This window comes from Neomonachus schauinslandi, chromosome 2, assembly GCF_002201575.2.
Source record: "Neomonachus schauinslandi chromosome 2, ASM220157v2, whole genome shotgun sequence".
Taxonomy (NCBI): Eukaryota; Metazoa; Chordata; class Mammalia; order Carnivora; family Phocidae; genus Neomonachus; species Neomonachus schauinslandi.
In genome coordinates, this window is record NC_058404.1 from 188437917 (window position 1) to 188462488 (window position 24572).

Here is a 24572-nt window from a genome sequence, read left to right on the forward strand (position 1 = left end):
CTTCTATAATTCCTATAATTCCTGAAAAGCTGGTTGGGGGGTGGGCAAGGTGAAGAGAAAGAGGACCATTAAATCCTAGACCTAAACCTCTTTAATACCAAGAGGACCATTAAATCCTAGAATTGTTATTTCCCTTGCTGAAAAATTACAACAAAATAAAAATTGAGTTCTGCCTTGGCTCTCCCTTTAACACCCTTCTTCTTGTTGATGGTTAGTTGGTGCTTATAATTAGCATACGATTATTAATGAGAAGGTCACATAGATGAAATCATGAACCCACAACTAGAATAATATCAATATCAAGGCTTTCTGTGAGGAAGCAGTTCTTGCAAATTATGTTTAGCCTTATCAACTCAGTTTTCTTTGTTGGCAAAACATTTTCAACACCATGCTAGTGTTGTTGGTAATTATGTCAGCCTGCCCATCAATCTTTCTAAAAGAGAAATACACCCACCACAAGACCCATTGAAGACAACAGCTTTTATTCTATTCCCTGTGAACCGGTCTAAAGGCCTAGGCAAGGAGCAAAAACCTCACCAAAAGGAGCAGTTTTAGTTTTCAGTCTCAAAAACATGCATAGGTTAAGTTAGGTTATATAAATAATTTGTATTGATTAGTGGATATTAATTGTAGATTATTTTAAGCTCCACGTGACTTTTGGCAATGTCTGGAGACATTTTTGGTTTTATAACTGGGGAAAGGAAAATTGCTCCAGGCATCTAGGGGATAGAGGCCAGGGATGCTGCCAGTCATCCTGCAGTGCACAGGATAACCTCCACAACAACAAATTATACAGCCCCCAAATGTGAATAGCACCATGTTGGAGAAACCGTAGACTAGGTAAACATGAGAGAAGTGTCTGGAAAGGAAAGCTCATTTAATTTTTTTTTTTTTTTTAAGTAAGCTCCACACCCAGTGTGGAGCCCAACATGGGGCTCAAGATCATGACCCTGAGATTGAGACCTGGGCTGAGATCAAGAGTCAGGCTGGGCCACCCAAGTGCCCCTGGAAAGGAAAGCTCATTTAAATTTGGGACTGAGGCAGCCATTATGGGGCATACACACACAAGAACTCAGAGACAGAGAAATAAAAGTAAAATTTTGTGAAGAGAAGTAGAGATATATATCTTCAAAATAATATGCAAACCAAAATGCAGCATGATTTTAAGCAATCAGTGGAGGGTAAGAAGAGAGAGCTATTTGTCCTGACACCGGGTCACAGCAACATTAAAGTTATTAGGCTGAGGCAATAGTAAAGCAAATGTCAACTGTACACTATCCTCTGTTCCATATTACACAATGTTGAATGAGTCACAAAAATGTACACTTGTTTTCATGGGATAAAGGACTGAATTTTGGTTACTGAGCATTGTCAGACCTTGCCAATTAAGGCATGAAGACACAATAGTGATAAACAAATGGAGGCAAGAGGAAGAAGGAAGAGAAAATTGCTAATATCCTTACCCAACATCCTATCAGGTCAAGATATTACCTAGATTTATAAAACAATTAATAGAGATTTGAGACGATCATTCTAAAGTTAATGATTTCCTTAAGGTAATAAAATTTTAACAAAAGTTTGGAGTGGGTGCAATGATGGCGGGGGTCAGGTAGGAGGGTACTGCTTTTGAACATAGAACTTTCCACGCAGTTTCTCTTTTTAACCATGTGCAAGAATTTCACTAATTTTTATTAAAGAATTAATAAAATTGTTTAAAGATTTTATTTATTTGAGAGAGAGAGAGAGTGCATGTGTGTGGGGGACGAGTAAAGAGGGAGGGAGAGATAGAGAGAGAATCCCAAGTGGGCTCCATGCTGAGCCCAGAGCCCTATGCTGGGCTCAACCTCACAACCCTGAAATCATGACCTGAGCTGAAATCAAAAGTCTGATGCTCAATCCACTGAGCCTCCCAGGTGCCACAAATTAATAAAATTTTGATTAGTAGAGAAGTTTGGACTTAATCCCCAATGTGTTGTCTTTGATATCCCAACCATTATTCTCAAATAGCCCCTGAAGCCACTTACAGTTAATACCGTGTTTCATATAACAGTGGATTTAATAGTTGTGTTCATATAGTGTTTCATATAGAGGAAATACTTTTTTCACATTTATCATTTCTATATATTTTTAGCAACCCTTGAAAATGTGGTTGCGGCACTTAAAAAATAGACTCTGAAGTAGATATGTGTTTCAGAAGTTTGTTGGTGGCACCTATGTGGAAATGAGGAAGCAGGATTGGGAAGGAGGATATGGTGAGCTGCAGGGAGGTCACAACAAAGTCCTCAGCTGATTCTACAGGGAATTTTGGAGCTGAGGGTGTCTTTCAGAGTTGTCCCAAATAGACACAATAGGGCCTGGGCACTATTCCCCCTTACTGACAAGAATTGCCTAGAGGTTTTACCTTGGGGTGAAGAAGCATTCTTCAGCTGAGGGCAATGCCCCAAAAAGAGGATCTCTCACTAAATTTGATCTCTTTCATTAGATTTTGAACCCCCCAAATTGATATTTATCTCTTGGCCAAGCACCAAATTCACTGCTTTACCTTTAGTAGGCACTCAAAAAGTCAAATTGCAGATTTCTTAGAAGACAAATGGAAGGTTTGTTTTAAATTCTAAACTTGATGCTTTATATTTTATACTTTTAATTTGAAGATCTCAGACAAGTCCTTGTGTCTGTTTCCAGGTTGCCCTACCTACATCACAGGACAAGTATAAAAAACAAAATGCTATTCAGATAATGATGTACATACATTTTACAAGCCACAGTATAATGAGCATATTATATTTTTCTATTATGATTGTGACACCACCAATTGCCAATTTGATTTCAAGAAATACTGATTTCATCACCATAAAATTTGGTTGGCTCCCAACCACAAGCTTACATTCATCCCTCTTGACCCATCTACATGACTCACTGAGTTGTTAGTTATGCCATTTTCCTAATAAGATGCCCAGCACTGAAACAAAACCACTGCAGTTGGATGTTTATTTTCAAATACAGTGTCTATAAGCATCTACATTATTGTGACTTCAGAATACTATCCCAGTCAATGAAAGAGATTTTCCTCTGAGGTTGCCTCTTGACATCTGACTCATGGCCAAACTAAGATTTTAAGCAACAGGAAAATATGCATCATTGCCCTGTGTGGATCATAAGTTTTGTTTTGTTTGTTTCGTTTGAGGTTATGTGTCAAAGCCCAGAAAAATACTTTCCTCTTGACTGTCAACAAGAAAGAGAAACAACGCTTGGATTTATCATAAAATGCATTTAAATACCTCTGTGTGGGCGCCTGGGTGGCTCAGTTGGTTAAGCGACTGCCTTCGGCTCAGGTCATGATCCTGGAGTCCCTGGATCGAGTCCCGCATCGGGCTCCCTGCTCGGCGGGGAGTCTGCTTCTCCCTCTGACCCTCCCCCCTCTCATGTACTCGCTCTCTCTCATTCTCTCTCTCAAATAAATAAATAAAATCTTTAAAAAATAAATAAATAAATAAATAAATAAATAAATAAATAAATACCTCTGTGATTCTATCCTGCTACTAGAAGGATAGACTGTCAATAAACAAAAGAAATTGGCATCCAAAGTTTTCATGAAAAATATATGGACATAGTCCTCAGATATGATCTAACTTTATGAAGAATTCATATTAAATGGACATTAGTGAATAATCCCTGAAAACCTGAAGTTTAACATCTGTCTTTCTCTAAATAAAATATGAAAATTATTTTCCACTTGAGAGTATTTGGAAACAGATACTGCCTGGTATGAAAATTTCTTAAGTGATGGCTTTGTATTTTCTTTGGAGAACTTTGTAAAAATTTCTGTGCTTATCTGATACTATAAAACTTTCTCTGAGAACTATTTTACAAAATTGATGTGTTCTTATGAGTTCTCTGGTTCTAGATAACTATGTAAAAGACACCATTACCAAAGTAAACCAATCTTGAAAAACAAAAGAAAAAACAGGAAAGATATCAGATATAGATATAAATATCAGACCTAGACTTTGAAATAACTGATTAATATGCTTATGACAATAGAAGAAAAGACAAATAATTTAATCAGAAAACTGGAATCTATAAAAAATAAAATCAAATTCTAAATGTGAAAAATAAAATAACAAATTTTAAATCTCATTTGAGCAGATTTTCCTCAGGTAAAAAAAAAAACCAAAAACTAAAAGATTAGTGAATGGGAAGATAGGTCAATAAAAAAACAAAAACAAAAACATACAACCACGACCACAAAAACCCAGATAGGTTGACACATGGAAGAAAGGTATGGTAGAGAAAAGTGAGTACTGATTTTGGGGTCATGGTAAATGTATCTAGCATTAAAGTAATTAATAAATATTGTTAAAATTTTGAAAAGAAGATGGCCAAGAATCTTAAAAAGCTTACAAACAATCTAAAATGTTGATTCACAAAGTTCTATAAACTCCAAGCAATATAAATCCAAAGGTAAGACACACCTAGCTACATCACGGTAAATTTGTTGGCAATCAAAAACAAAGGATAAGCAAGAGAAAAAAGACGTGTTTTCCAAAGGAGTATAAACACACAGAGAGACAAAACTGTCAGATAGCCTCTCAACCAAAATATTGGAAGCCAGAGAGCAGAGGTATGGTAGCTTCAATGTGTTATTGATAATCTGTAGTGTGGTGATTAATACGCCACATTGGGGAGTTAAAGAATACTGTGTTCACATCCTAGCTGTGCCGTTATCTAGCTGAGTGAACTTCAAAATAGGTCACTCTCTGAATCTTTAGTTTTACTATTGAAGAATAGTTGACATACTCTGAATCTTAGATTGAATCTTTTCAACCTCTTAGATTGCACATGTGTAACATGGGGAAAAATAGTGACATATCCTTCATAATTGTTCTTAAGATTAAAATATATCAATATGTATAACATGTTTAATACAGTACATGAAATGTCTTATTATTATATTTAGTTCTTTAAAATATACATAACAAAATTTACCATTTTAACCATTTTTTAGGGTGTGGTTTAGTGGTGTTAAGTGTATTCCCATTGTTGTGCAATCAATCCCCAGAACTGTTTTCATCTTCCTAAACAGAAGCTCCATACCCTTTAAACACTAATTTTCCTTCTCCCCAACCCCCAGCTCCTGGCAACCAACATTTAGCTTTCTGTTTTATGAATCTGATTACAGTAGGAATTCCATATAAGTAGACTTATTCAGTATTTGACTGGCTTATTTCATTTACTATTAATATCTTCAAGCCTCATCCATATTGTAGGTACAATTTCCTTCCTTTTTAGGACTGAATAATATTCCTTTGTATGTCTATACCTCATTTTGTTTATCCATTTATCTGTCAACGGGCACTTGGGTTTTGTCCACTTTTTGACTTTTGTGAATAATGCTGCTATGAACATTGGTATAAAAATACCTGTGTGAGTCTCTGCTTTGAACTCAGCAGTGGAATTACTGGATCATATGGTAATTCTATGTTTAATTTTTTTGAGGAACTGTTATTATATTTTAATTATTACTTACAAATGCCATTCTCTTATTCCTTAGTTTGAAAAGACCATGATAAAAAGCATTAGGTTTGCCTAATTGCACTGGATTCTCACCTGGTCTATAGTATGTACCCAATAAGTACTTGCTGAATGGATGTGTCGGTAACATTGTGGACCAGTAGAATGTACATGGAATGTAAGGGTAGAATGAATGTACAGGTTCAAGTCCAAGCAATCACACAACCCAGCTTTGTGGTCTGGCTTCTGGGTACTTTAGTCACTGAATTTTCTGAGTTTTGCTGTTCTTTCATGCATTAAAGGGAAAAAGAGAAAAAGCCCAGTTCTGAGAAACAAATGAGTAAATTTATGTAAAGACAATCCGAAGTGCTTTGAAGAAACTATGATATTCTAGTCCATTTTTAACCATTATTCATCCTGAAACAGATGTTTCGGCCTTTTCACAAAACACATGTATTGTGGCTTGACATTCCTAACACAATATTTTTGTAGAGTATATTTTAAAATTACTTTTTCAGAAAATGATGAGTCCTGGTTCTATTCACTTACATATTTAAACACTTCAAAGTATTTCTAAGAAATCAAAATATAATTTTTTGGTTACAGATTGTTCTGAACATCAGGGTGGAGGTTACATTAATTATGTGAAAATGCTGGGGGAAAATCTACATAATAATACAGTTTGAAAACATATGAGAAGATGAATAATGAAGGAAGATAATTCTTTGCAACTGTAAAAGTAGTATAAAATAAATTACTGCCTCACTGTTAGGTTTGGGAACCATATAGTGTGGAGTACTACGTATAAGGTGCTATGGAGGTCCTTGGCAGTGCTAGTACTAGTTTTCTTAGCTGTAGGTAAAAGGAAACGATTTTAAGGGGAAAGTTGGGAAATAGTGCTATGCTGACTCCCAGAGTTTAAGTAAGGGATGAACAATAAGCTACAGGGAGGTCAGGAATAAATCTGGACTTCAGGAACAAATGGAATCAGGAGCTAAAATGCTGCCAGATCTGTCTCTGTGTCCCTCTGCTTTGGGGGGGAAGTTTGTCATCATGATGCTCTTAGATTTTTTTCTCCTCATGAAGGGGCCAGCAGCATATTACTGCCAATGGTACTATGTGTTCTGCCAACAGCATATAACTTGGCTTTGCCTACAGAAGAGGGGCTGATTTTATTTTATTTTTAATTTATAGACTTTATTATTTTTATTTTTATTTTATTTATTTTTTATTATTATGTTATGTTAATCACCATACATTACTTCATTAGTTTTTGATGTAGTGTTCCATGATTCATTGTTTCCGTATAACACCCAGTGCTCCATTCAGTACATGCCCTCTTTAATACCCATCACCAGGCTAACCCATCGTCCCACTGCCCTCCCCTCTAGAACTCTCAGTTTGTTTCTCAGAGTCCATAGTCTCTCATGATTCATCTCTCCCCCTCCGATTTCCCCCCCGCCTTCATTTTTCCCTTCCTACTATCTTCTTTTTTTAACATAAAATGTATTATTTGTTTCAGGGGTACAGGTCTGTGATTCAACAGTTTTACACAATTCACAGCGCTCACCATAGCACATAGCTTCCCCAATGTCTATCATCCAGCCACCCCAACCCTCCCACCCCCCCCCCGAGCAACCCTCAGTTTGTTTCCTGAGATTAAGAATTCCTCATATCAGTGAGGTCATATGATACATGTCTTTCTCTGATTGACTTATTTTGCTCAGCAAAATACCCTCCAGTTCCATCCACGTCATTGCAAATGGCAAGATTTCATTCCTTTTGATGGCTGTATAATATTCCATTGTGTGTGTGTGTGTGTGTGTGTGTGTGTGTGTGTGTGTGTGTGTATACCACATCTTCTTTATTTTTTAGATCAGGTTTAAATTTACACAAAAATGAGGAGAAAATGAAAGGAGTTCTCATCTGCTATCTCACCAACCCACCGTCTGCATTTCTCCTATTATTAACATCTTACATTAATATGGTACATAGTAATTTATACTAATTAGTTGTAATTGATCAGCCAATATTTATATATTATGATTAAAATTTATAGTTATACATTAGGGTTTACTCTTTGTGTTGTACATTCTCTGGGTTTTGACAAATGTATAATGACATATCTACCATTAGAGAAATATACAGAATACTTTCACTGCCCTGAAAATCCCCTGTGCTCCACCTATTCATTCCTCCCTCCCTTCTCCACCAAACCCCAGGCAGGCACTTATCTTTTTACTATTTCCATAGTCTTGCCTTTTCCAGAATGTCATATAGTTGGAATCATACATTATGCAGTATTTTCAGATTGGCTTCTTTCACTTAGCAATATACATTTAAGGTTCCTCTGTGTCTTTTCAGGGCTTGATAGATAGTTCATTTCTTTTAATCACTGAATAATATTCCATTTTATGGATATATACACTGTTTTTTTTTTTTTTCCATTCACTTATTGAAGGGCATCTTGGTTGGTTCCAAGTTTTGACAGTTACAAGTAAAGCTGTTAGAAACATTTGTGTGCACGTTTTTGGGTGGGCATACATTTTCAACTGATTTTTTTAGTATACTTTTTTTTTTAATTTTTAATTTTGGGGAAGTATTGTGATCAGGCAATCTTAGTTTAGGGTCATATCCCTGGATTTATTGGGTTGATTCATTGGTTTGTCTTTGAGAAAGAATTCATTGGATTCATTTGTTGGGTCATGAGAGAGAATGATAGCTACTGCTCTAGCCATATGAATGAGGAGCTAAGACTGAGCTTAGGAGAGGACAGGGAAGACATACATGTGTACTGCAGCCGTTTGTACATTTCACACATTTAGTCTTTACAATAGCCATTTTAATACTTGAAGAAACTCACTAAGGTTTAGAGAATTTAAGTAAGTGATGTGAGTGGAAGAGTGAATCTAAGTGTATCCATTTTCAAAATCCATACTTTCTGGTGAAAACTATTAGAATCTAGCATTTTATAATTTCAGAATATGGTACTATTGAACCCATAGTTGAGGCTCAAATTTGAAAGTAACTCTTATAATATCTTTCATACAGAATTTTCGCCTGCTGCCTGTGACCCTTACACAACCTGTCACACATAGGCTTATTCAGTTAGGGATCAATACCTGGCAAGGATTGAGCTAAGTTGCTATTATCTGATCATTACATCCTCATCATTAAAGTTTTGAGAATCTTCTTCCCATTCATGTAGACTCTCCAAGTTGATTGACTCAATCACTAGAGGTTTTATTTATACAACTATTTTAAAGTTGCAGAATAAAGAAGAGAGACACCAATATAATGCAGTCTAGTGGCAGGAAATTAGAGATACCATCTTTAATCATAATTAAACTGTTATTATGTATCCTGCTTATTTATTGATAAGTAATAAACCACTCCAAAATTTAGTAACTTGAAATAGCCATGCTCACAATTTTGTGGGTCAGGAATATTGAAAAGACTCAGCTGGGCAGTTGATCTCTGATCCATGTTGTGTCAGTCTAGGGTATCTGGGCTGGAGGATCAGATACAAAAATGGCTTCTTCACAGATTTGGAACCTTAGTTTTCCTTGATCTCTTTTTCAACATGATAGATCATCTTCTAGGGTCCTTTCAACTTGCTTGAGCTTCTCAAATATGTTGATCTTAGAGAAGTCACATTTCTTACATAGAAGCCGGAATTCAAGAGGCAGGAGCAAAAGTTGCCAGAACAGTTTAGAGTCACACTTGGAGCAGATAGAAGAGTCCCACTTCTGTCCTATTCTGTTGGTCAAAGTGCTTACAGGACTCCTTTATACCCCTTCTTCATTCAAGGGTACATCTCTTATCGGGGGATGACATGTTACATTTCAGGAGATCATGTGGGGTGGGAGATAATATTGTGAACATATTTAGAAAATATAATCTGTTACATCACTACAAAAAACTCCCTTTTTTCCTGCCTATCTATACCCAAATAGTTTCTAAGTGCCCGTAGAAACTTAGTGATCTCAGAAACTAATCTTGACTATACAGTTTTACAAGAATTTATTGATCCAATGAATATTCCTGAGAATATATGATATGTTATGTCAGGTCAAGCTTAAGTTAATTAACTTAGATAAAGCTATGACTTGTTGAAACCATATTTGTAGGTATCATTGACTGGGCACTTCCCTTGTGACAGGAATTCTACTACACACATATATATTTATATTTTTTATTTAATCTTCATGATAATCCTCAGAAATAAGGATTTGTGTCTTCCTTTACACGTAAGGAAGTTAAAGCGGTAAGAGTTTAAATAACTTTGTGGTAAATCTGAGTTATGAATACAGATCTACCTGACAGGAAAGTCTATATATTCTATACTTTATTGTTTAAACCTACATATATGTGTGTATGCGTGTATGAGAGTGTATGTGTGGGGGGCTTGTAGGGTTTGGCAGCAGCCTTCCCAACTCACACATATTCAACATAGTTCTCTCATATCAAACCCTTGCCCTTGACATAAATTCCCAAATCCCAAATAATCAATGTCCTCCAGGAAGAGAAAATCATGAACCTGTGGGTCCTTAGGCAAGGCCTTCTTACTCCAACAGCACCCAGCTTTCAAATATATACACTTACATGAATTTTAAGGACCAACAGGTCATTTTTTATTATGAATTTTTTGAGTGTCCTGACCTTCATGACATCTTGGTGCTCAGACATATCAAAACTACCCAAGTCACTGTTTCAGCTATCTAACTATGCCACAAATACAAAGAAAGCCTAAGATAAAATGTAATTCAAAGTGGGTTGCACTGAATGCAGATAGAATCACTAGCTAACAGACCAAAGGACAAGGAATATTGGACAATGCAGTTTGTCTTAGTCCAGGCTTAGCTTGGACTAAGATCAGGGCCTATTATAACCCCCCTCAAATCTATTTGAATATTCTCCCTTTATTAGACCTGAAAAATCTCTCTACAGAAATGACCAGCAAATTCTGTCATGCATGCCAGTTGACGGACTGGCACCGTTATTTCTATACTATGAACCACACTATATCTTTATTCTCCACATTGCCTACTCAACCTATCTCCCCATCTCCTATATAAAAATTGTAATTGGTCTATTGAACAAAATTTATATAGTTTATTCACTATAATTTAGCTTACTGTAAAGGCCTATGAAATAGGTTCATGTTAAATCTATTTAATGTAATTCCCACTATTAGCTCAATTCAATTTCCTTCTGTTCTTCATATCTAAAGGTTAGTTGGATATCTTATTCTTTCCTGTGAAAATTATCTTAATGCTCAGGTATTACAAAAATACAAAAATAAAGACACAAGTTATTACAGAAGTGGACATTTTTCTGATGTCATAATATTAATAATAATGTTCATAAAACATGATTTTATAAGTAGCAATATTATTCATTAAAAAACACCCTCAAAATATATATGTTCTCTATTTTTTAATCCATCTCTAAAGGAAGAATTATACACAGTAAAATATTCAAAATTTATTGAAACAATATTTTACAGTTTACTTATAATTCCATAATTTTTAACTAGAGTATTAAATAAAGACTATTTTTGGCAGATTTGTCTTGCTTTATATTTCTAGGATATGAAAATAGCCCAAAGAAATTTTAACTTCCACTTTTCCTAGTTCACAAATGAAAATTGAAGGTTAGTCAAAGGAAAACAGCTTCCAAGAAGAAAGATATTCTAAAAAAATCTAAACAGCAGCCTCCTCCAAAACCCCAGGCCCAGAGGCAACTCCAACATGGCCAATAAAGCTGCATCTGGAGCCATGAGGGAAGCCAGATGCTGCAACAAGTAATGCCTCCTGAAGCCAGTGCTTGCTTCTGCAGCTAACTTCCAAAGAAGAGAAGGATTTTCACAGAAAAGTTATACCCTTTCTTTACTGATTAGCAATGGCTGTGATTAGAAATTCAGAATGCTACCAAAACAGCAGCAGCAACAACAACAACAAAACCCACATAATATTTTCAATCAATGTCTGTTTTGTGAGGTTTCGTCATTTGTTCATTATTGTGACCAACTTTGCTGAGACATTATTATTCCTCACTGCATTCCAGGAAGGCTTTCCATTTTCATAAAGGAGCATGTGGTACCAGGAATTAGGGCAAGGAAAATAAACCAAAGGCAACAGGCTCAAGCCCCTTATGACTAATGTCATGTTATGGAATCATGTGGTTAAGACATAAGCATTACCTTAAATTTCTACCAAAATACTGTTTATTATACATGGTTCTTGACATTGTGAATTCAGGAACACAGAAGTGTCCACATGTTCAGGGATGCCATTGCTATTATTTATTTAAAGAATTTGTGGGAACCTAAATCCTATTGCAATGTATTTCTTCCACATTGCCTTGGGCAACTCTAAGCTGGGCAGAAGGGAAGATCTTAGTCTACCTGTACCGGAGCCACTAGAAGGCAAAGTGATAGTGTAGCAGTTTTTGGCTTAAATATCCCTGGGTATCTTAATTAAAGTCAGATTCTTTTAACAATTAGTGAGAATATACCATCTTTACATAGTTGTGTTAAGAATTCATTAAATGGGGGCGACTGGGTGGCTCAGTTGGTTAAGCGATTGCCTTCGGCTCAGGTCATGATCCTGGAGTCCCGGGATCGAGTCCCGCATCAGGCTCCCTGCTCGGCAGGGAGTCTGCTTCTCCCTCTGACCCTCCTCCCTCTCATGCTCTTTGTCTCTCATTCTCTCTCTCTCAAATAAATAAATAAAATCTTTAAAAAAAAAAGAATTCATTAAATGATATCAGTAAAGCCCCCAATGTGACTATGTTTATAGATCGGATCTTTACAGGGAGATAATTAAGTTTAAATGAGGTCATAAGGGTAGGGCCCTCATCCAATAAGACTGATGTCCTTAGATACAGAAGAGACACCAGGAATGCATGTGCACAAAGAAAAGGCCATGTATGGACAGTGAAAAGACAAACAGCTGTAAGCCAAGGAGAGAAGCCTCTGGAGAAACCAACCCTGCCAGCACCTAGATCTTGGACTTCCAACCTCTGGAAAACTGTGAGAAAATGAATTTCTGTTCTTTTAACCCATCAGTCTGTGGTATTTTGTTATGGCAGCTCAAGCTGATGAATACAAGTTCATCACCACCTACAGATGTCGAAAATGTAGGGTTTTCTATTTCGTCTTCAGAGTTTCCATTTCCTCGTGAAAGACTGGTCAAATGAGTGATACCATTTACTAGGAACAACTGACTGGGCAAAGATGGCTGAATTGACACAACAGTCCTCCACTGAACCAGAAGCTGCATCAGAAAAGCCTGTGTCAAGATTACAAACTTCCTTCCACACATAGACTTTTATAAAAGCAGTTCTGCCATGACTCTCCTCTAGCTAGTACCCTTCCAACAGTATGAAGAGTTGAAGGAGCGAAGAATGCACTCCATTTTATAGCCCAAACTCCCCTCCCACAACATGCTTCGAGAAACTGGAAACCTGGGATTCCAAGCTACAAAGGCTTTCTACCCTCTCCCACAGCCTGCCTTTGCTTCTTTCTCAGATCAGTCTTAATGGAAACTCATTCTGCCAGTGTATGCTCCCTAGACACAGAGGTGGCCAAGAGTGAATTGGGATCTTTTGCTGTGATGTATGAATCAACCTTTGGCATGTTCATTGGAATGTCCACTGGCATGTGTGCATAGCCCATTGTAGTATGGGGTGATCTTGTAAATGGGAAGATAGGGAAGATATACTGGGGGTCACACAGACCCGAGGTCAGAACTCCAAGGAATTTGAAATTCTCAGTTTAAGGCTGGCCTTCTAGGTCATTTTGAAAGCATGTGTGTCAATACAGAAGGGAAGATAGATTTTATTTAGTGGAATGTTAGTTTAAGTTATAACTATTTAGACATGTGATATGTGGCTCTCCGTTGGTACTTTGCCTCTGGCTCCTGGAATGTTAGGAGAGGTATAGTCAAATCCATATTCTGTGGAGAGAGAGAACTGAAACATTCATCTTTAGGTACAGGTTATATAGACTGTGCTCACTGTTTTACTTCCCCCAGTCAATAGTGTGCAAAGTGCACTTCTGAGCCCTGAATTTCTATGCTATGCTGAGGTCAGGGGTAATGGGTGAGTATAGAGGATGGGTCTTGAGCATCCTACTCCAGCAACAGTTTCATCTTGTTCAGGCTTGGGCTCTTATATATGTAAAGGACCCCATTCAAAAAAAAAAAAAGTAATTATGCAATTATACTTTAAATAGAAAACACTTGCAGGTGCAATGCAATCTATAAAGCATATCTTATTTCATTTAAACCAACACAACAGTCCAATGACAGGTGTCAATGGTCTCACTATTTTATAGATGAGGAAACTGCATCTCAGAAAAGTCAGAGAAGTTGCTCAAGATTTCATAGTCAATAATTGATGGAGAGCCAGAAAATAAATCCTACACTTAGAACTCTAGTCCATCCTACTTCAAGGACTCCATGCTGTCACTCAGCTTGTGCTTTGCTTATAAATTTTCCCTAAGTAGTGTTCAAAATTTTACTGAAGGGCGCCTGGGTGGCTCAGTTGGTTAAGTGACTGCCTTCGGCTCAGGTCATGATCCTGGAGTCCTGGGATCGAGTCCCACATCGGGCTCCCTGCTCGGCAGGGAGTCTGCTTCTCCCTCTGACCCTCTCATGCTCTATCTCATTCTCTCTCTCAAATAAATAAATAAAATCTTTAAAAAAAAATTTTTTACTGAAGATTCTTAAGAGAGTATGAGATTATATACATTATATATAATAAATATATATACATGATTATATATTTCTGCATGTTATATAATCATTTGTATATATACATATATATGATCATGTGTGTATATGTGTATATATATATATATACACACACACACATATATAATCATAAAATTCACAGACCTTAACATCTTGAAAAACTTAACAGACAACTGGATTCTTAAATATATGCAAATTATTATTCAGTTGATTATGCAATCCATCCAGAAACTGGTAGTTATACCATACCTTATAATTAATATCAGACTGCCTACACAGAATAAAATTAACTAAGTTTGTACTCTGACTAATTTTCATTGCAGCACTGTCACTAAGGAATTTAAATAACTTCAACAGTAGGTTTTGTAATACTCCTCTATTGCAAGGGGTTGATGGAAGCATCTCTTCTTTGAAGTGGTTTCCTTGGACTTGGGGAAAATCCATATTATATTATCCCTAAATAAAATTTTAAGTGCTATAACAAAAATCACTCCTATGCCACTGATAGATTTGTTTTTGTAATTTATTAGATTATTTTAATGAACACATTATTATGTTGTAAGCTTTCCTCACGTTATTATCAGATGGTTAAAACTATTCTCAAACACATGAAGTAATTATTCAGAAAGCAATCAAGAAAGAGTTTGCTGTTAGAATCAAAATGTGCCTTTCAGATAAAGCTTTAAAAATTTAAGACAAATCCTGATTTTTGTGTTGCTCTGTGGTGGTGTCATAACAGGACTTGGACATTAGTTTTTGAGCTGGATAGGCACCTCTTCTTCACAGTCACTAACAGAACCCTTTTTATACCAGTTAAACCCTTGAAGTAAAGTTTAAAAATGTAATGAAAACCAAATTACTTTAATGTAAAAGTGGGTCTTGAAGAATCCAAAACTTTAATGAAGTAGGTAAAATTTTAATCTAATTTGTTATAAAATTAAAACATTTCATTCTCTCTCTTTTTGTAAGATTTTATTTATTTATTTGAGAGGAGAGAGGGAACATGAATGGGGGGGGAGGGCCAGAAGGAGAGAGAAAGGGACAAGCAGACTCCTTGCTCAGCAGGGAGCTTGATGCAGGGGCTTGATCCCAGGACCCCGAGATCATGACCTGAGCCGAAGGCAGAAATTTTTAACCAACTGAGCCACCCAGTTGCCCCTAAAATATTCCATTCTCTTAGAATTGGTGAACACTCAGCAACATCCTTAGAATTTGGTGGTGGACAGTGGTCAGCAATAAGAATCATTAATAAAACTTATGCACTGACTATCTGAGAGGTTCCACAAATTACAAGCTGTATGATCTTTTCGTAAACTACTTAATCTTTTGTAGTAGGCTGAATAAAAGTTACCTAAAGATACCAGTTCCTAATTTTTAGAAACTGTAATTGTTTCCTAACAAGGAAAAAGGATCTTCATAGATGTGATTAAGTATCTTGAGGTAGGGTTTATCCTGGATTTTCCCTGTGAGCAGTAAATGTAATCACAAGAGATGGAGGGAGATTTGATACAGATAAGAGGAGAGGACGCACACACAAGGGAAAAAACAGTGGGAATATAGAGGCAGGGATTGGAGTGATGCAGCCACAGGCAAGGAATGCCAGAAGAGGGACCAGATGTTGAAAAAGTCAAGGAACGATTCCCCCTAGAGCTTGGGGAGGGAGCACAACTCTGATGACATCTTAATTTCAGCCCAAGGATACTGGCTTTGGCCTTCTGGGCTCCATAACTATGGGAGAATCAAGTTGTGTTGTTCTACACCACTAAGTTTATGATTGTTTGTTTTAGAGGCCAAAGGAAACTTACACACCTGTCTTTGCTTTGGTTTCTTCAGCTGTAATTCTAGAGTAGTTATAGTACTCATTTCACAGAATTATTAGGAGAATTTAGGAACTGATCCATATAGTGCATGAAGAATGATGCCTGCACTTGTCTACTTATCTCTGTGTATTCTCTATCTATATTTGATATAGCTGTACCATGCCTATACACACCCATATTATCTACCTACGCTACCTGGAATTTTCAGTTATTACCCATTTTTGTTCTACATCTGAGGCTAAGATTATTAATAAAAATGCTAACTATTGGAAAAGAGAAAAAAAGATTGTTCCACCAAATGACATTACAAAAACAAAAAAACCCCTCAAAACATGATGTTTACATTATTCAAAACATTTATTTATTAACGATTCTATGAATAATGCCATGAACTAAGAAATAGTGTGACACTTTTTTTTTATATTTGTCAATGAAAAAGATAGCTTGGAAAGATAAAATCCTCAACATGCTGATTTTTCTCTGTGAAATACAATGTCTAGTTTTTAACTTGAGATTGTCTTTAGTAGAAGTTACTTCCCAGTCAAAAACCTTTTAACTTTGGGGTGTGGTATTTTGGGGAAGAAGAAAGGATTTCCATCATTGCCTTTACCTTAGAACACATAGAATAGGGGCAAATACTTGATTCAAAGCTAGGAAAAAGGCCTTTCTTCATTGACTCTCCCCTGACAAACTATGGCTTTGCGGTTTAACTTCCCTGGAATTTGGCTTTTTATTCCATATCATCTGTAGAACTTTACCAGCTGACTTCACGCTGATGTTCTCTACCTTCTTTTAAATTTCAATCGAGGAATCTATTTCGCTTATAATTGTATCCTCCCTTATGGTTTAATTATTCATTTCTAATATGTCCACTCAACTGTAAGCTCCTTGGGAATAGAGGCCATATCTTAACATCTATGTATCTGGTATCTGCTGCTCTTCATCAGCTCAGACTACCCCACCTTCTTCCCAACCCTGACTCACAGAATACCTAGTGAAGTACCTGGTATACCTGCATTCTCAATCTCTCTCTCTTTCTCTCTCTCTCACACACACACAACTTTTAAGTACTCTGGTTCTGTTAGGCAATGGTGTGGAAGGCCCCAGACTATTCTTTGTCAGTTTACTTCTCTTTTTCTAGAACAAATATTATCAATATTTGCCAACAGACTAATCTTTTGAGGGTTACATGTCTGTAATTGTATTGTAATAATCTGTTTAGTTGACTCTCTTCTCTAAGATTCTATCATTTTATTGATGATCATCACTGGGTTTTCCTTCCCTAGGGTCTAAAAGAGTACCCGCAATGAACAGGTACACACCAAATATTTCTGGAATATGTAAACGAATGAAAAACTGACTATAATCTAAAATTGAGCAGTTCCTTTTAGAGAAGTTGTATGTATGGGGCCATGCAGGAGTTAAGGTTACTTTGATGACTATTACTAATACCTTTCACAACTGTTTTATTGGATTTGTTGTGTGAATAAATCCTACCCACATAATTATGTTGACTCCTGAGATCTTCAGAAGCATTGATTCTAATATATCATCAGTTTTTGCAAAAGATTTTTTGGAAGCGAATATCACATGTCCCCATGTAGATTCAAAATCCCATCTCAAAAAGTATAGTGCACATTACACTTCAAAATCAAATCTTCTGAGCTAATTATTCATTATGGGCTTGTGTTCAGGTGGTGCTCTAAAAAGACAGAGACAATCTGAGCTAAAGCTGATTAAAACAAGCTCCAGTATGACTTATTGGACTTCAGTAGAAGTCTATAAAGTAAAGCTGAAATATTGGATCTAGGGATGAGCATGGTGTTTTTGTATAGTCCAAAGCATATTTAAAAGTTGAATTTAAAGTCAGCATAATATAATTAGAAAAGTAGAGGAGATAAAAATCTGTATAATTCTGTTATTCAACAAAACATCATTTACCATGAGAAAGCAATGTACCATAATGGAAAGTACTTGTAATTGAACAGAACACAGTTTTATATTCTCATCTAGCTAATTGACATTGGGGCATCACTCATTTTTTTTAGTATTGGTTTTGTTTTCTTATCTATAAGTGTATACAAATATAGATATCCGGATTGGTTTAAGAATTATATAAAATGATATAAAAAGCTTTGGGAAATGCCTGGCATATAGTAAACAACAGAGTTCATTGTTATAGGTTTTACAGTTTGCTGTTTTTTTTTTTTTAATATCTGTCCCCATGCCTGCATACTTTTAGTAATTGCAGTCATCGTTCATATATGTCCTTGATTCCTTTATGTCATTGTTTTCATTTACCATATCATGGTAGACATTAGGTTTTTCGTTTGTTTGTTTGTTTGTTTGTTTACATAGTCTTACAAGTTATCAATTTTGGTATTTTCAAATACTGTCGCCAGTAAACATGGCGTCTTGATGGACATGTAGGCTTTCTAAAGCAGGTCTTTAGAAGTGACTTCCAGAATAAGGGGCACTAAGCTTTGACTAGAAATAGCTGTTTGTTATTCCTATCTGCACTTGATGAGGAAGTTGTGGCCTCTTTTTTTCACTGATGTGGATTTTACAATCATTATCCATGCCTCTAACCTGCAGCCTTGATTACTCTAATACTCTTGACGTTGGACTACTTTTGAGCTTTGGCTGGTGAAGAATGCAACAATCTACTTGCTTGTGGGCAGCCACTGCAGGAAGCAGTGTTCCATCGTACCCGTGTTCCATCGTAAAATGCCAGTGGAGCTGCACGTTAATGAAGCCACAGCAAGGCTGAGTATATTTGAGGAATCACTTGAATATTTAATAAGTCTAAATGGAAGGGAGGTTTGTTTGTTTACTCTTTTCCTATCAGAGGTTGATCAAAAGACACTTAACAAAAGCATCTTAGCTGAATGTTGTTGTTTCCAATACCATAGGCATTTTACAGCAGAAAAGTTAGATTCATAGCAGGGCTTAAAGGCGCCTGTTTCTAAGCTTAGTGCAAATGGCTGTTAAGAAGCCAAGGCTACCATAAAAGAATATCCCTGTCTTCAGGTGATGACACCATCTTTATGGAGACTGATGAAGCAAAACAAAAAGGTGTCCATCAATTGTGGAGGGTGACTAACTTGCTACATAAATAGGACAAAAAAAAAAATGCAAAGTCATGTCATGACATCATCAAAGGCATCTAGGATGTAAGACATGAGAGAAGATATTCTTCATGATATTCCTACAAAGGGAAAGAATAAGCAATTACCTTCAGGCATTCTTTAGATATGCCTACACATATACAGAATATATGTATAGTTTATCAGTTTCCACACAATATACACACAGACACAATGCACACACAAATATATATTTATTTTATGTCTCTCAATTGACACCCCATTTCTCCTTTTAAGAGTTATCCTTAGCTGTTATTATATAATCCAAGTGCCTTACTTATCTGAAAACATCTCACCAAAACTTGTTTCCTAATTGTATCTTCTTCTCTGATAAAATGAAAATAATCATGATTGTATCAGCCACCTAGTTTCTGTATATCCTTTTATAGTTAGTGATGCTCTACTGTCATTTGTGACTGGCATCTACTGAGAGGAAACAAAAAACATTTAGTGCATCCCTGAGTTCATCAGCTCATGTTACAAGGTAACTTTCACTGAATTAAGTTTAGTCCACTTCTAAAAAACTTATGGATAGATAATTCTAATTATAAGTAGATCTTGCTTTCATGAAGACTGGCAGAAAATACTGGAAATGGAGATTTAGGGTTGGGGTCCTAGCTCAACCACTGGTGCGTTTTAGTGCTTGGAGCCTGGAGGCAGAATCCCATAATGGGTAAATAATGATTTTGGTGTCAGATTAACCACAAATTCAAGCTTCACTGCTCACTAGCTGTGAAACTTGGAACACATTACATAACTCTAAATCTCAATTTTCTTGTCATTAAAATGATGATATTAATTATACCTATCTCAGAGGTTTGTTGTGCCTATTCCATAAGATAATTTCATTCATGAGTCTATGCTAAGCATTCAATCATTTCAGTTATTATTGTTCATATCATCATGTATGAAATAAAAGGGGAATATTCTCCTACCTTCTAGGCCCTTCCAAAGTCAATATTGGACTCAGGAGATCAGGGAGAAAAATTAGTTTCATCATCATCACTACTTGGGTGATTGATGTTAAGTCATTCATTTTTTTCTTCCTTTCTTCTTCTTCTTTTTTTTTAATTACCAATTCGACCAGTGATTACTGAGCACCTGCCATGGGCTGGACACTATGCAAAGAGCTGTTGTTCTAAAGATGAATAAGACAGAGTCTCTGTCTATAGGATGCAGGTCTAGATCTGGGGACAGATCCGTGGGTGAACATGAATTGCAATAACATATTTTGATGGAAGAATGCACCTGACAGTCTTGGGATTGGATGGGATGGAAAGTGAAGAAGTATTGAAAAGGAGAAGGAACCTCATCTAAAGTTTAGATAAAAAAAAATAAGTCATAACTAAAAGAGACAGTAGAGGTTAACTAGTCTACAGAACTTAATTTAGAGTTGAATCTGAGGGAAGTTATATGGCATGGCCACACAGTCAAAACACTGGGAAGCCAGAGCTCTTTCTTCAACTCCAAAGCTTTGACAGAAAGTCATGTTTACCAAGCTGCATGCTGTGCTGTTGTCCATTCAGGGTTAGGAATTGGGCCAAGACCTTCAAACTTACATTCTGGAAAACAGGGCCCCTAAGCCAGGGAGCCAGCCCATCTGGGGAATGTTGAAACCTATAATTTTCACCCATCCCTACAGCAATATTTCCCTTTCATTTGATAGTAAGGTGGCAATTAAAATAAAATGCAATGCAGTGTACAAGAAGAGGGAAAGGCAAAACATGAGAGACTCCCAGTGAAAAGGGGAGGAAACATGGTCAAGGTAATTAGCTTTTCTCTGTTAAGTGTGGGTACATAATTGAGAGCTGCAAAGACCAATCTGTGTATTTCTGACTTTTATAAGAAACTCACCTAATAGCTAACTCTGACTTTCAGTAAAAGTGTCAGAAATATTATAGGCCATTGTCCCACCCTACTTTAACTCAGACATTTTCTTCAGCCTAGCTTCAAAACAGACCTTTCATTTACATATCTACCCCCAATCCAATTGACCATCATTCTAAGGCAAATTTTAACTTACTTCTTTAATGGTAAGTCCAGCTTGGTTTTCTTGCTTACATCACCAAGTAATTCGCCAATTCTCAGTGACACTGACCTGGTATCCCACAAATTTAACTCAATTCTGGCACCTTTGTACCTAGAAATAATGTCAGATCCCATAGTCTAAGAGCTCAGTCCCCCAAGACTGCCTCCGCTTCAGATGCCAGTCACAAGTTCAGATTGTTACCTGTCCTGCTGACCAACTGGATATAAATTGGAGATTCGCACAACCCCCTCCTTGGGTTCCATTAATTTCCTAGAGAGGCTCACAGAACTCAGGAAACCAGTTTGCTTGCTAGATTTTTGGTTTATTTTGAAGGATATTAAAGGATAGAGACAACCAGACAGATGAAGAGATGAAGGGTAAGGTCTGGAAGGATCCCTGAAAGGAGTTTCTGTCCCCATGAGTTTGGGTTGTACCACCTTCCTGGCATATAGATGTGTTCTGGTTCACCAATCTGGAAGTTCACAGAATACTGTTGTTCAAGAGTTTTATAGAGCTTAATTTGCAGCCCCTCCCCCTTTCCCTTCCCAAAGGTTGGTGGGAGGGCTGAAAGTTCTAACCTTCTAGTCACTTGGTCTTTCTGGTAACCAGCTCCACCCATCCACAGGCTATCTAAGAGCCCCACCTTAAGCTACTCATTAGCATAAGCTTGGAAGGGGCTCCTAATGAATGAAAAAAGAGACTCTTAGCACTCAGGAAATTACGAAGGTTTGAGGAATTTTGTTCCAGGATCAAATATATTTCTTATTATTCCACAGTAAGGAATTTGATTTAAAATAATTATTGATTTGATTTTTCCAAGTCCGTAGTAGCTAAACTCCTTATTTCCAATTCATCCAAGAACCATGGTCCTTTTATTTTTGGTCAAATGTTTTATTTGTTGTTAGGGCTGTAAGCAGCATAGTACATTCTGCCTGAATGGGTAGAGAGGACGTTATAACCACTTTATTCTAAGATATCCCAACCCTTTGATGAGTTATCTCAATCAAACTATACCGAAAGAACAAGAGAAAAAAGCCTAATGCCCAATTTATTACTGTTTAGGTAGGTAAGAATTAGGACACAATTATGCATGCTCAGGACTATATAGACTATTGTGAATTATGGGTTGCCCCAATGTAATAGAAATTTAGTGATGCTTTGTCTTATATTATCAATTAAGTAAACTTCTGGCCTACTGATTAACGTTTGATATATATTGCCTTCCTCTTACTTTTTACAAAAGTGAGAAATTACAGAGCTATCTTAACGTTTCAAAAGATTAATTGTCCATAACGCCAGTTTGGTTTGCATGAAGTCTGAACAGCTGTAATTAAGTTTACCTTCCCTAGTGAATATACCTAAAAAAATATTTCTAGGTTACAAGTTCCATCATGTTACATTTAAGAGGCCAAATTAAATACAATGAAACCTGCTTATTTCACTCTTTTTCTGAATGCTCTCCTATAGTTCACATTCAAATTTAAAGCCTTGGCAAAGTTTCCAAACTGCTGGGTTGCCAACATTTAACTTTTTTTTTCTTCTTCTCAACATCTTTAAAAAAAATGATAAAGTTTTTTTCTGTATTGGTAATTATTTTTTGATTAATATCTTCCTTTCCCATTGCATGCAGACAGCTAACAAAAAGACACAAGGATAAGTAAGATAAATTTGAATTTCAATTTCTCTTTTTAATCATAGTCTTTGAACTGATCTCGGTGATCTGTTATCTGAGGTTATCCATTTCTTCACACACACACACACAAACACATAATAATGTAATCATCCTCGGGTAACCCAGTTGGAAATACTAGCTTGAAGTCAGTGCTAGAAGGACAGAATTTCCAGGCCAACTCATTAGTGAGTATTTTATTCACACAGAATAAAATTGTTATTTATTTATAAATTTAAAATAAATTTAAATTTATTTTTAATTGTTTTTATTTATCAGAGAATGGTCTTGAGGATTCATACCATTTTTAAAAACTTTATTCTAATGTCCTTACAAATGAAGAGAGAATGCCAAAGCACAGTGCATTCAGTTCCAGAGACAGCTGTGTTCAAAGTATACTTCAAAAGTTTGCAAGTGTTTTGCTACCTAATGTTCTTAGAACTGCTCTCCTCCTGAGGCCTATATTTCGCAAAGTGGGCTTCTTTTAGTTCTGTGGTGCAGGGGGAAAAAGAAAAGGTTTGAAAAGAACAGGAAAATGGAAATGTAGACTTCAGAATGTTTATAGCTTAATAGATACCAGAATTAGGCATTAGTCAGAGTAAGCCAAAATGTTTAAAAGCACCTTAGAGATTAATAGAGAAAAGTTAAGAGATCAGAGGTCTCAGTATTACTTAATGGGAGGCAAGCTCACAGAAAAGTGTTTATCTGAATCAGAAAGACAGTATTTGGGTTATAGCTTTTCACTTTTTCTGTGGTTCTGAGCAAGTTACTCAAACTCTCTGACCCCTGTCTAATTTTTTCTTAAATAAATATAATAATATTAAAATCTGATAGGGTAACATCCAGCCCACAGTGATATTATTTCCCCTAGAACTAACCATGCTACCTCCCCGAACATTAAGTGTAGAGCTCGGTACCCGTGTTTGTATCTGATCTTGTCTTCCCAGACGTACAGAGTGCATCACCTGTCCCAAGCTAAACCAATCTGCTTTTATTCCTGAGAGTTTGGAATTTAGCCTAAGGCACTAAACTTAGTCTGGCTTGACTGTTGGGCTGGTGAGGCATCAGGCAGCCATCTTTTGCCATGTGTACAGAAAAGCAGAGAAAACCATCTAAAGAGAGAAACAAAGTAGATATTCAGGGATGGATGGTTGTGAGAGACCCAGAGAGACTGGAATAGAGGGTGCTTGGGGGCTGGATGATTTTCTGTGTCCTGGTTGTAATCCTTTGTGTGTGTTGCTGCCCTTGGGGTCCATGAGACATGACCATGTTCATGTAATAAATTCTCCCTTTATCCCTAGGTTCACTCAAATTAGTTTTGTTTTCCAGTGAACAGAAGAGATTTATTTATTTTTTTTAAAGATTTTATTTATTTATTTGAGACAGAGAGAATGAGAGAGACAGAGAGCACATGAGAGGGGGGAGGGTCAGAGGGAGAAGCAGGCTCCCTGCCGAGCAGGGAGCCCGATGCGGGACTCGATCCCGGGACTCTAGGATCATGACCTGAGCCAAAGGCAGTCGCTTAACCAACTGAGCCTACCCAGGCACCCCAGAAGAGATTTAACTAAGAAAAATACTAACCTCATGATGTAACTGTGAGATTTACATTTGATAATTATAAAGTGTCATGCAATGCAG